This window comes from Crocuta crocuta, unplaced genomic scaffold, assembly GCF_008692635.1.
Source record: "Crocuta crocuta isolate KB4526 unplaced genomic scaffold, BGI_CrCroc_1.0 scaffold266, whole genome shotgun sequence".
In the NCBI taxonomy this organism is placed as follows: Eukaryota; Metazoa; Chordata; class Mammalia; order Carnivora; family Hyaenidae; genus Crocuta; species Crocuta crocuta.
Genome location: NW_027531005.1, coordinates 4,973,139 through 4,987,220, shown reverse-complemented (window position 1 = coordinate 4,987,220; position 14,082 = coordinate 4,973,139). Strand labels below are relative to the sequence as shown.

General features: G+C 39.1%; 1 protein-coding gene and 1 long non-coding RNA gene across 2 annotated transcripts in view; one reads left to right on the top strand and one right to left on the bottom strand.

The window, feature by feature from the left end:
- The window catches only part of MKLN1 (muskelin 1), a 331,507-nt gene that overhangs the window by 66,554 nt on the left and 250,871 nt on the right, over positions 1–14,082 (top strand). The window lies entirely within an intron of this gene.
- LOC144237033 (uncharacterized) lies at positions 6,588–11,136 on the bottom strand. The gene is made up of 3 exons (XR_013336738.1): positions 11,073–11,136; positions 6,877–6,945; positions 6,588–6,790 (listed from the first exon to the last, which is right to left on the bottom strand). It is a non-coding gene; the product is annotated as an uncharacterized LOC144237033 (long non-coding RNA).

Below are 14,082 nucleotides of genomic sequence, written 5' to 3'. Positions count from 1 at the left end.
GTTTTTCAAAGGCTTATCTCATAAGCAGGATCAGACTTACCTATTGGTCACCTGAAGAAATCCCAGTGATGGGGAAGATGACAAGGCAGCTGCTCTGTTTTTTGCTGAGTTATTTTCACATGGTGGGGTGGGAGGGGGCATCCTCACACCATCACAGTGGGCTCTTTATTTCAATGTTAACTTTAAAGAGGAGAAAAGACACCTATTAGGACACTGTTCTCTTTCCCCCTCCACCAAAAGTCAATCGCTACTTTCACCCACGGGAGGGGAGCAGTGAATTCCATTCATCCATCCAACATTTATTGAACACCTGCTATGTGCCAAGATACTAAGATGAATCAGCCAAGGTGTATGCCTTTAAAAGTTTGAATCTAATGTGGGGTCGGGGCAAGGAGGGAGATAAGCAACTAAATGAAATAAGGATAATGTAGGTACAGAAGGGACAGGCAGCCTATCAGGAAAAGCTCCAGAAAGAAGTCATTATGCTTGAGCTGAGTCTTGAAATATCAGTATGTGGTTGTCGACAATGGGGGCAAAACACTTCAGGGGAAGGAAACTCAACTCTCCTTCCTTCCCCTCTGATGGCTTCAAATAGCCTGAAGTATCTGACTCCACCATCTTTACCCAGATCAGGCGTCTTCTCCTGAGTCCAGGTGACTTAAATCCTTCCTTGGCAGCAGCAGCATTCTCAGTGCTGGTTTCAGCCAGAGAACTAACATTAGAGGCTCTGCTGCTGCTTCTGCTGCCAGGGCCGGAAAACAGCTGGAGTCCTTTGAGCTCCCCGGGGGAGGGTGGAGGAGCTGAGCACGCATGTGCGTGCATACCTGGGTCTGTGAGTGCATGCATTTGAGAGTGGCTGTGGGGGGCGGGGTACGGGGTATCCATTTGGGTAGCCAGCTAGATATTTATCTGCAGGTGTTGCCACAGAAAACAGAAGTGGATATTCAGAAATCAAAGTGACAGCCAGGGATCTCATGGTCAAGCTGAAAGACTGCTCAGAGAAGGGGGGAGGTTGGAGTAACCTCGACCAAAACAGAGTGAAACAGAGAAGGAAGTTGCATCAGAGGAGGAAGAATGCCAGTGTCATACTGAGGAGCCTCAAATGTCACAAAACAAAAAATAAACTGTGTGACTCTTATTCGATCTAGTTAAACACTGTTAAAATAATATTTTCTCCTTCAGAGCATTATTAAAATTACTGAAATAACGGTGTAGCAAACATAGAGAACACTGAAAAACACAAACAAAACATTGTTATAATTTTTTCAAGTTACATACAACATATTTTATTTATTTGGATTAGTGATTATAACTTTGTCTTCTACCTCGATATCCAAGGGTTTTTTTTTTCTTCCAGTGCTGAAAAAATATTTAAAAAAAATTTTTTTTAATGTTTATTTATNCCCGTCCTTCTTTCTGTCTCCCCTTTCTCAGTTCTTTTTTTTAATGTTTATTTATTTTTGAGAGAGACAGAGAGTGAGCAGGCAAGGGGCAGAGAGAGATGGAGACATAGAATCCAAAGCAGGCTCCAGGCTCCGAGCTGTCAGCACAGAGCCTGATGTGGGGCTCGAACTCACAGACTGTGAGATCATGACCTGAGCCAAAGTCGGACGCCCAACTGACTGAGCCACTCAGGCACCCCGAGTGCTGAAAAAATATTAAAAATAAGTTCTGAGATTGACTTATTGAAGAACAATTAAAAAGTCTCATGATTAGCACAAATTGGGAAATTTTAATAAAGATTAATAATTCTGAAGTGATTGCAGATGTCAGAGCAAGAAATATAGATCCCAAGGATGTTAAATTTTGTTATCTTTTGTTTTAATTTTTATTTATTTATTTATTTTTAAGTAATCTCTACACCCAACATGGTGCTCTAATTCAGGACCCTGAGATCAAGAGTCACTTGCTCTTTCAAATGAGCCAGCCAGGAGCCCCTCCGGGATATTAAGTGTTTTCATTTCAGTTCATATAGAAATGCTAGTGTGTTTACCAAAAAGTAATAAAAGAGTAGTCTTCCTTTTGGTCACATTCTTGTAACTACAAACATGAAGACTTTAGGTGAAGGGGTTTTATTAAAAGTTAATGTAACACTGGAATAAGTATGGTATTCGGGTCCTGTATGAGTCTTTTGACTCTACTACTTTACAAATATAGTCCCAGGAACTGGCTTTCTATCTCTTTCTTAGAATTAAAATGATTAACTGACTTGCCAGTTTTACAAATAGCTATAAGTATATTAAGTTTGGGGCAGTGAATTAGAGAAGTTTTGCGTGCTTTGGTTAAAGTGCAAAACAGTAGTTCTCAATTGAATAAATTATTAGTCCATGTGTTAGCTTACCAGATAAGTAGTGAATGGGCTTGGGGTAGACAGAGGGGAGAGGAAATGATTAGGGAGAGAAGCCCCCAGTAATGGAGAAGGGGAGCAACTAAGTCTGATGTTCACTGTTTGCGTAGGGTAGGTTCTCAGCAAATAATTGTGGAAGGAAGAAAGGAGGAAGAGAAGGCAGGGAGGAAGGAAGGGAATTATTGAATGGTACATACAAAGAAAGTGGAATAAATGCCTAATTGAATTCTGCTTCATGACAGGGTTATAACATAATATTTCTCTATGCTGTACCTGCCTTGACGACACTTAAAGATGTATAATTCTCAGAAGTTACGAGACCCTTAAAAAAGGAAACATATAAAAATTAGATTTGGAGGAAATGGAAATCTATGCAAATCTAAATTTTTAGATTTTTCTGAAGATATTTTTACAAGTCTAAATTCAGTGTTACATTTGGAACATCATAATGGATTGAAATTGTTTTTTATTTTTAAAACAAATTACTGAGGGGGCTACAAACTGACATCAAATATCACTTGGCTTTGGCCAATTGAGGAGAAAACAGCAAAAAGTTGGAAAGAGAAGAAACCATAAACATTACAGTAAAAACAAATGAAACTAGAAAGTTGTATATATTTTTCTAGACTTACTGATTTTATAAGGACTTTGTTTTCAGAAAACAATTTAGGGGTTGGGGGGAAAGGGAGAAAAAAGTAAACCAAATTCATGCATTGCACCTTTTCTCCAGGCACCTACATTTTTGTCTAGTGAGTGGATGCCCTCGCATTTGCTAGTTTCCCTGCTTTCTGGGCTCCCCCATCTCCAGGGGCCCTCCATCTGGACATGTTTCCTGACACAGAACTTGTTGGGGCTGCAGAGCCCCAATCCAGAGGAGTCTGATAAACTCCCTACCTCAGTTCATGTTCTGGGAAGCGTGTTCTTTCTGATGGTGTTCCCAAGCTATGGGAGAGAGAAAAAAAGATGCATATGTGAACTTAGGGATGCTAAGTTCTGCTTTACATTTTAAATCTATAGATCTTTCCTGCAACGAGTGGCAGGCCACTCTTAATTCCTGCCCTTCTCCCCCAGTGATCCAAGGAACTTTGCTCTTTGCCCAAAATACCTCTCTCTCCCAAAACAATTTCCCCTCCTCTGAGAAATGCTGTCGTGTCAGGCTGCACTGCCCTTGAACCAGACAACTTTCTCTGCTTGTCTTTATCTGTCTAAATAAAGCTAACCTACATTTGCTGTCTAATTCATTCGGATGCTTGCTGATGCTATTTAAAGCATCCCTTAAGGCTCCGTGGAAAACAAGATGCATTATCTCCAGTAGAGAACCTTTAGGTTTGTTGGTCATTTAAGGAATTTAAGAATCTAAAGAATCCATTCAGTCTTTAGTAGTTCAGATTTAAAGGACAAACAAACTCTTCCATGTTTTTTATTCTAGGCAGTCTTCCCTGACTTGTATGATGCTGGGTTCAGCTGATAGAAAAAGAGGTAGCTAGAAAGTTAGTCTCTCTCTCTCTCCATGCCCCCCACCACTGTGTGTGTGTGTGTGTGTGTGTGTGTGTGTGTGTTCTGTCCCTAGACTTCATGAAATCCACCTTTTCTGAAGATTAATTTCACAACAGAATATATTTTTCATCCTGGACTCTGATAATTGTTTAGTCCACTATGAATTAACTTTCTCCTCTCAGGGAGCAAATGTGAAAGATCAAAAGAAGTTGTCACCTTTGGAGCGCCTGGGTGGCTCACTCAGTTAAGTGACCAACTTGGGCTCAGGTCATGATCCTGTGGTTCATGTATTTGAGCCCCGCATTGGGTTCAGAGCCTGGAACTGCTTTGGATTCTGTGCACCCTCCCCCACTCATTCTCTCTCTCTCTCTCTGTCTCTCTGTCTCTCTCAAAAATAAATTTTAAAAAACATTCAAAAAATTTGAAAAAAAAAGCTGTCACCTTAGTAAACAGGCTTGGGGTAAGTTTTTGGCTTGTCTCTACTTCCTGCTCTTCAGCCTCCATCTGACATTTCATTAGAGAATCCTGGTACTTTCACATTCCAGAAAATAAAAAGGAAATTCTAAACAAGGAAAGGAACAGAATATTGGTGTTGTAAATAGGACTCTACTGCACATTTCTATATGACTGGGAGTTCAGAGAGGTTCCAAATCTGTTGCTCGTTCTTTTCAGATCTGGTATTATATTATGTCAGTCTGCTGGTCTGCTTAGTGGGAGAGCGAGCTGGTACAAGGGAACAGTTTTAACCATTAGTGCCCCGCTGCTCCCTGAAGCACATGTTTTTATCAGCATCCACTTGTTCAGCTACGATTCAGTGACGTCCATTGCAGAGAGTGAGTCAGAAGCCACAAGCTAACAGGTCTATTCCTTCCCACTGTCACCTAGGAAACCAACGCATCATCCACAGGAAATGCAGGCCCCAATGGGGGGTGTGCCCAGATCGGGTTATAAAGCTGGCAATGAGTTTTTCAAAAGAGGTCAAATAATAATGCATAGAATCTCAGTCTAGCCTGGAAAGTGGATCCAGCCTCTGTGGCATGGATGGAGGACAGTCATGCAGAAATACCAGGAGAAATTAATCAGCTAAAATCATGGAAGATGTCTGCTTTATAAGAAATTGACCAAGGGCAAGGGTTATGGAGACATGGTTTGGTTTCTCCCCCACAGCACATACATTTATTTACCCACTGAGTGGTTGAGTAGTTTTTTTGTTTTGTTTTGTTTTGGGTTTCGGCACATTTGGATGATGTGTGAAATGAGATGAGGAAATTGACAAAATATCAAACCAGGCTTTCTGCTGAGTGAAATGTGTATTCTCTGTTTCACGGTCATTCTCCCTTGGGCTAAAAAAAGTGATGGATGGAGTATTCCTTCAGAGAAAACCACACCCTGATTCCCCTCATGCTCTCACTGCTTGTTTTATTTTATTATTATTATTATTATTATTTTTTTGCCCATGTGTTATTTTTTCCCTCCTTGACCATTATAGTTTGGCATAGCCCATTAGCCTTAGTGTATATATACAACTTACCACACGTTATTCACGTATCTGTGAATGGAAGCTGAGAAAAATTACCTGTACAGTTTCATGTTGTTTTTATGAGCTTAATGTTTCCAGGCAAGTTTACACTCTCATACTGCTATAGGTGAAGGATTTTATATAAGAAGGTACATACAATGTGAGCTCTCTCAGAACTTCCTATTTTAGACTCAAAAAATATTAAGATGGGCGGGATGGGGAGGAAATAATTCAGAAACCATCTGCTCCAACCACCTATTTTTCACATGAGAAATTAGTCCTAGAGAAGAAGTGAAGTTATTTGTTTAAGGTCATATAATAAAATATGGTGTAATGTGGGGTGCGGAGGAGAGGAAAGAGAAGAGGTAGGAAGGTTAACCACAAGCTCAAAATGAGTTAACAGGTGATATGACCACCTTTAAGACTGTTAAAATATTAAGCTGTTTTAATTGAAGTATGGAGTCCTGACTAGGAAGGGGAACTGGTACCCTTCCGGGCTGGTCAGTGTTGCCAAGAGTATGGCATTCTGTTCTGAGTACCCATTGAATGGGGAACAATGATGAACCCAAAAGTGTCCAGAAAGGGGTAAAGATGGTGATAAGAGTTTTAGTGACCATAACACAATAAGAACAATGAAAAACATTAGGCTGTTTAGTTTGGAGACCAGAGGTTTGTCATGAAGGGAATGAGAGGAGGTATAAAATAATTGAAGGGCTGCCTTGAAAAGGGTTCAGACTTAATTTTGAGTGACAGGGAAGGGCAGTCACAAATGAGTACAAGTTAAAGGTAATGGGTTTTAGCTCCTTATCAGTAATTTTTCAATAACTTCAGCTGATTGAAATGTATTAAACAGACCAATAGGGCAGTGAATTAATTCTTTATCTCCAGAGGTGTTCAAATATTCACTCATTTATCCAGACACATTTATTGAGCAACTGACATATGCCAGTCTTTGGACTAGAGGGGCTTTGAGGTTGTTGTCTGTGCAAATTAAGGTAATATTTGCTGCAGTATTTTAAGTTTTTTGTAATGTTTTATTTATTTTTGAGAGAGAGACACAGAGTGTGAGTGGAGAAGAGGCAGAGAGAGAGGGAGACACAGATGTGAGGCAGGCTCCAGGCTCTGAGCTGTTCAGCACAGAGCCTGATGCAGGGTTTGAACTCACGAACCACAAGCTCATGACCTAAGCCAAAGTCGGATACTTAACCTACTGAGACACCCATGTGTCCCTTATTTACTGCAGTATTAATTCTATATCAAACTTAAGACATCATGGGAAATTTATTTCTCACTCATAAAACATCTAAAATGGGTACTCATGGTGGGTGGCTCTCTTCCAAGTGTTGTTCAAGGAACCAGGTCCTTCCATCTTGTAATTATACCACCTTCAGCATGTGACTTATGCGGTCACTTTAAGCGTTGACATCCTGCTGACAGGGAAAGAACATGGAGGATTGTGTGGAGAGATCCTCACAAGTTGGACCTAGAAGTGATGCACATAAGTTCTGCTCACATTTTTTCTATTCAGTCGAATTCAGTCAGATGGCCACACCCAACAGCAAGAGAGGCTTCTAATGCAGTCCTGTGCCAAAGAAAAAGAGGAACAGGTTTGATGACTGACCCAGCAAAGTTTTTATCACAGCATCCAGCTCTAGGCTTCTATAATTATGGCGACAGAACTGACACAGGAATTTTAAAACTTTCTTGCTTAATGCCAATGTCATCATGTCTCTTGTTTACGTTAAATATCTTCCTATTGAAGGTCTTCTGTTGAAGATATATTGTTTAGTTTAAAAAAGCAAAGTAGAGAACAATGTATATAGTATGCTACTTTTGTGAATGAAAAGAGGAATCACAGTGATAATATTTATTTGTATCTGCTTGCATACATACGAAGAAACATTGGAAGAATACGAAGAAACCATAGGAAGTAGGGTGGGGTCAGAGAGAGGATGGATTGATCACTGGGAGCAAGACTTGTCCATGTATGCCTTTAAGTATTGTTAATAAAAATTTTAAATAACAATAATAAACATTGTTACTAATATCACTTAATTAATTATAAAACTATGTAATTAAAAAAACAATTTCTGGGGCACCTGTCTGGCTCAGTCAGTAGAGCATGTGACTCTGGATCTCAGAGTCATGAGTTCCAGCTGCATGGTAGGCATGGAGCCTGCTTAAAAATAAGTAAATAAGTAAATAAAACAAAAAACCATTTTTTTCTATTGGAGAAGAGTTTTTCACTGATGGATCTCTTTTTGTTTTCAAGTAAAAAAAAGCTTGAGTAAAGGACTCTCTGGGAAGGCAAGCAGGGCATAATTTATGAGCCTGAAGTAACAGTAGCGATGAATATAGTGCCTTTCTTGTTATAATGCACCTATACCGGATTAATTAGACTTTTGAAAAGAAAGTAAAAGAATAATAATGCAACAACTTGGTTTTATGTAGAACTATTGAAGAGTCTCAGAGTACTTTTATATCTGACATCATTGTTTATTTTTATAACATTCCTAATAACCATGATATAAAAGATTTAAATTAATTTCTTGTTTTGTAAGATACTGTCAGAGCCAAGGATAGAAGTTCAATTACCTACAAATTCATTTTAGACTTGTAGGCCAATAAATAATCTCAATTTTTGGGTAGTATCAACACTGGAAGCATATGATAAAAATCCTTTATGTTTGACAGCATTTTTACAAATAATTTCATATTTGGTTTCCTCATTGGCCTTGTGAATTAATTGTGACTGGTATTATCTTTAGAGATGAAAAACAAAGGTGGCCACTATAAATAAAGTTAAAAGTCCAATAAAAAATTGAGGAAAGAGGTATGCCTCCCTAATACACAAAGAGCTATTACAAGTCAATAATTAAAAGGTAAATATTTCAATAGAAAATTTCACAAAAGACGTGCATTAAAATAATAGAAAGAGGTCTCAATGACAACCCAATAAATAAACATTTTAAAATACCCTAAAAAATGAGTGGAAATAAAATAGTATCTAGTACTGACAAAGGTACATGGAAATAGGAACACTGACAAATTTCTGGAAGAGTTATCAGATGGCAAAACCTTTCTGAAGGAAAATTTGGAAATATATTAAAACTCTAAAGATGTTCATAACATTATGACCTAGTAACTTCATTCTGCTAATTTATCCCAATGAAATATTCAGAAAAACATAATAATTTATGTCAAATTATATAAATATCAGCATTCTTACTAGTTCAGCAAAGGGTGGATCAAATGACATAGTAAGGAAGTGAAATACCAACCTGTCACAGGAAACCATATTAAAGAATTAAGTAAGGGCGCCTGGGTGGCTCAGTCAGTTAAGTGTCCGACTTTGGCTCAGGTCATGATCTCGCAGTTCGTGGGTTCAAGCCCCATGTCGGGCTCTGTGCTGACAGCCAGCTCAGGGCCTGAAGCCTGTTTTGGATTCTGTGTCTCCCTCTCTCTCTGACCCTCCCCTGCTCATGGTGTCTTTCTCTCTCTCTCTCAGAAATAAATAAAACATTTAAAAAATTTTTTTTAATTAAAAAATTTTTAAAAAAAGAATTAACTAAAGGCTAAAGGAAAATCCTACAACCCGTTAAATCTAAAAAATGATTTAAAAAAATACAGAGACACGTTACATACACATTTTTTGCACCTTACAAACAGGTGAATAGTGAAAGACTATTAGTAAGACAATACTGGCTAAGAGTGACTTTAGCTTAGAAAAACACATTTCCACCAAAAGGAAGTGCTATGGTCCTTCAAAGCTTCCAAACTAGGTAGCATTCTCATCTCCTAACGGATCTCTATTCTTCTGGGCTTCTTTATCCAAAATAGACCAGTTCATATACATTGAGAATTGGTCAGGGCAGCCCTTGGGAGGCTGCACCAAGTATGACAAAGAACTCTTCAGCAGCTTCCATAGGGAATTTAATGTTGTGTTGATCTAAAAGATATTGAATCTATGGAACTGTTACAGTGTTCAGCAAAGGTGTCAGAATGGGGACTTTTACCACACCTGGCTTTTAAGTGCTTGTGACAGGAGCACCTGGGTGGCTCAGTTGGGTAAACATCTGACTCGATTTTGGCTCAGATTATGATCTTATGATCTCTCAGTTCACAGGATCAAGCCCTACATCAGGCTGACAGCACAGATCCTCAAAATAAATTAATTTTTTAAAATGTGCTTATATATATTTTTAGCCCTTACCTGAATTAATATTTGGATTACAGTTGACCCTTGAATTATGGCTTTGAACCACTTACAAAAAGCAGAGTTTTTTGATAAATACAATACAGTACTGTAAGTGTGTTTTCTCTTCCTTATGATTTTCTTTCTTTCTTTTTCTTTCTCTTTCTTTCCCTTTCTTTCTTTCTTTCTCTCTTTCTCTCTTTCTTTCTCTCTTTCTCTCTTTCTCTCTTTCCTTCTCTCCTTCCTTCCTTCCTTCCTTTCTTCCTTCCTTTCAAGAGAAAGCATGCATGCACACAAACAAAGGGAGAAGGAAAGAGAGAATCTCAAGCAGGCTACAGCGCAGAGCCCAATGCAGGGCTTAAACTCATGAACTGTGAGATCATGACCTGAACCAAACTCAAGGGTAGGATGCCTAACTAACTGAGCCACCCAGGTGTCCCACCTCTTCTGATTTTCTTAATAACATTTTCCTTTCTTTAGCTTATTTTATTTGTAAGAATACAGTATATAATACATATAACATACAAAATATGTGTTAATTGACTGCGTATGTTACCAGTAAGGCTTCCAGTCAACAGTAGGCTATTAGTAGTTATGTTTTGGGGAAGTAGAAGTTATACACAGATTTTTTAGTGTAGAGGAGGGGCTGCGCTGTTCAAGAGTCAACTGTATAGGCACTAAAGTTGATGTCAGTTCTCTAATCTCACACTCCAGATTACTTCCATTTCTTGAATTACTTTTCCTCGTTTCTTACTGACTACTGTTCACTGCATAGACCCTGCCAGGATTTTTCACATGTTTTGAATCTCTCTTTGTCTTTCAGAATCACCTCTATTAACTAATGATCCAATCCCTTACCCACATGCAACACTGGTGAGTTTTCTTACAACATTCGATTTGTGACTAGCTTTTATTTTCTTCATAATCCCAAACCTCTCCTCAATAGCACATTCAACACTCTCATTGCTTTTGTGATTATCAGACATACTGAGGTTAATAATGTTGCCAAGCACCCCAAATTAAATAGAGCAAACCTGCTGATAAAAGAAAATTACTTGACCATTGCTAAAACAACAGTGTCCCAATTGCTGTTGCTGTTTGCTGGGGCCAGGCAAAGTTGAAACACTTTTGCTTTTGGAACAATTTATTTTTCATCTCCTTGAAAGTTCACAGGTAAGCAAACTGCCAAAGAACCCCTGTCTTTTCCACTGCCTCGGTGCTATTCTGGTGAAGTGCATTTGTGACCATAGTCATCAAATCACATATAAATATATAATTAACCGAAACTATTTTTAGAGAGCTTAGTTGGCTTGCTTGTCTTAATGAGGCTAAGGTTGTAGGGTTAATATCTGTGTGGGTTACTTAGCACATGGAGACAAACTGTGTCACCCAGGTAGTCATACCTACAACCAGCCATCTCACAAATGCATGCTCTTTAGGGGACCTACATACAGTGCATCACTTGAGTACATATCACTTCAGTACAGTCCATATAGGACAGTGAAGTTACCAACCTTCATAACAACACGTGACCTCAGGATCTTCAAACTCAGAACCTCAATTAGACATTAATAAGAGAGAAAGTGCCTTAGTCATATGTTCAGATTTTTAAAAATTCTGTCTATGAGCACAGGTTGCATCACAATGTTCTCCAAAAGTAAAATTCTAAAGAAAGTGGGGGCACCTGGGTGGCTCAGTTGGTCGAGCGTCCGACGTCATCTCAGGTCATGATCTCATGGTTTGTGGGTTCAAGCTCCGCATCAGGCTCTGTGCTGACAGCTCAGAGCCTGCAGCCTGCTTCGGATTCTGTTGCTCTGTCCCTCAAAAATGAATGAAAACGTTAAAATAATAATAATAATAATAAAGTCAAAGGAGGCTTATTTTTCTAACTGAGGGCATTAGAAAAACAGTGGGTGGTACATGATTTACCTCTACGCCCCAGGGACCTGATGACAATGAATTGCTATGAGTTCGTGTTCTAAGATTTGCCACAGAGCAGGTCAGTGCACTGCACTAGGGAATTTACACATTTGTCAAAGCACAGAAGGCTATAGATTCACAACTTGGTTTCTGGCTTCAGGTACAATTTTCTCCTTCTGTTTTCAGGATCCACTCCTCCTTCCGATGCCAGAGCTACAGGCAGTTCTCTAAATAACACCACGTCCCTGGCCACCCATCTCCCATTTGAACATTTCGGCAGAGCTCCTTTGAGGTCTGCCCTGCACCGCCTCCCATCTCCCAGGCTCAGCTTTGCTTGTCTGAGTCAGACGTGAGTCACCTCACTCAACAGCGGAACTCAGAATGCTTCTCCATCCCATGGATCCCTCTTGTCTCCCTTCTTTTAACTGGTTTCCCGGCAGCCTAAGGTCAATGGCCAACCTTGATGTTAAGGTTTGGGTCACTACTACGGCAGTCCGCTCAGTAAAGAGGTTGGCAGACAGCTAGTAGAATTAAAAATGGTGGTAATGTTGATGATAATGATAATGATGAACAGCTTCTTCAGAAGCACCTTAATGGCCAGATTTGGTGATTCTGCTCATAGGACAGCACAGGTGTCCTTAATCCTTGGTCTTTTCTTTCCCTCTTCACCATCACCCCCTCCATATACACAGGCCCATGTGGTACAAGGTAAAAGTTTATGGACTACATTCTCTGTGAAAGTCAGGTAAAAGAACAATATCCTGCATTGGTGGGCACCCTTTTCTCCAGAATTTTCAGATATGTTATTCTTATTTTTACTCATTTGATTTTACATTCTCAGTAATTCCAGAAAGGGCAATGAGAAGGATTTGTGCCTTGTTGGTGCTTCCTGGGCATATAAAGAAGCCTAGTGAAATTGTATTAATAAGAAACTCTAAAGTTACTGTAGAAAATATCAATACCGAACTACTGTTATTAATTCATCAATCTTACTTAAAGCCTTTTGTTAAATGGTTAATACTTTAGTCAGCATGAATAGTTGACTAGTTTTTAGTAAGTTAGATGATTTACTTTAGAAGAGGACCCCAGAGATAGCCTGTCCAGTCTTTCATTTAATCAGCAGACACTTATTGAGCACCTACGATGAGGAAACCCTGAGCCAGGTCCCCAAGGGCAGTGTTTCTCAGGCTCCACTGTGCATGCATATCAATATCACCTGAGAAACTTGCTAAAATGCAGATTCTGGTTCAAGAAGTCTGGAGTGGGCACTAGAGGCTCTGCATCTCTGTAAGCTTCTTGAAGATGCTCATGAGTGATACTTTGAGTAGCTAGACTCCAGGGACTCTGCACAGAGCCAGATGAACCTTGATTCTCTCTCCAAGGAATATCAGGGGATCCACAGGCTCTGGGAAGCTGCCCTGTGCATTCCTCCTCCAGAGCTGTGTTTATCCAGGGAGCCCAGACAATGCTGACCTATTCTTTCCAGTGCTCTTGGCTTTCTGATGTCTTCACTCCCAGTGGAGGGTATAAAAAGTTGCAGGATTCAGGCTTGGGATTAGGACATGGGAAAAGGCCCATTTATCTTCAACCTTGGCTATGTGGTCTAGTCCAGGCCACTTAGCAGAGAGCTCTGAACTCAGATTTTAGGCAGAGCCTTTCTTTGATTGCTACAGAGATCTGCTTTTAGGATTTGTTTGTTTATATCCTTTACCAACTTTTCTGTTGGGGTCTTTGTCTTTTAATTATTGACTAATAGTCCTTTATTAAAATAAAGGGGAATTTCTTTCCCCCCAAAAAAAGTTGCTTGGGTTTTTTTGTTTGTTTGTTTTTTGTAGTCTCTTACTTTTGTCTATTAATTTTGGAATTAGGAATCTTGGACTCTAGTCTAATATTAATACATATCTCAGGAAACTGTTGAGAGCAAAAAGAAAGTACATGTGGGATAGTCCCCACAAATACAGAACGTGGGCACTTTGTTTTCAGGGCTTACATGAACTTGATAGTTTTATTAAACCTAGTGTGGGATACAGCTGACTCGTATTAATAAGTACTAGTTTGGTTTTGGTTTATTTTGGTTTTAAACATTTATTAAGCACTTGCAAGTACTCTGTGTGCTGTTCTAGGTTTGGGTAGTATTAAAATAATGAAGTGAAATTAGAAGCTGCCTATTAAGAACTATAAATGCATAAAAGTGCCAGTGATTTCTGTTTTCCTTTGGCCTCAACTATCACTTTCTAAGTTGTCAACAGACAAGATCTTCTACCACTCCTCACATATCCGATTAAGTAAGTGCCTCAGTATTGAGGTAAATGACCTGGTTGTTCCTTGGTTTCTACATTGCTGTCTCCTCTTTATAAGAACCTTATACATGTTAAATTTATTTATTTAAAGATATTATTTTCTTTTACTTTTTAAAGTAGGTTCCATGCCCAATGTGGGGATCAAACTCATGACCTGAGATCAAGAATCACATGCTCTATTGACTGAGCCAGCTAGGTACCCCTAAAACTATTTATTTAAATAGTAGAAGTTATGAGAGTAATGGTACTCCAGTTCAGACTGATAGGTTTTTGTCTAGCTTTGAGAAATAGAAAATTTGTATTT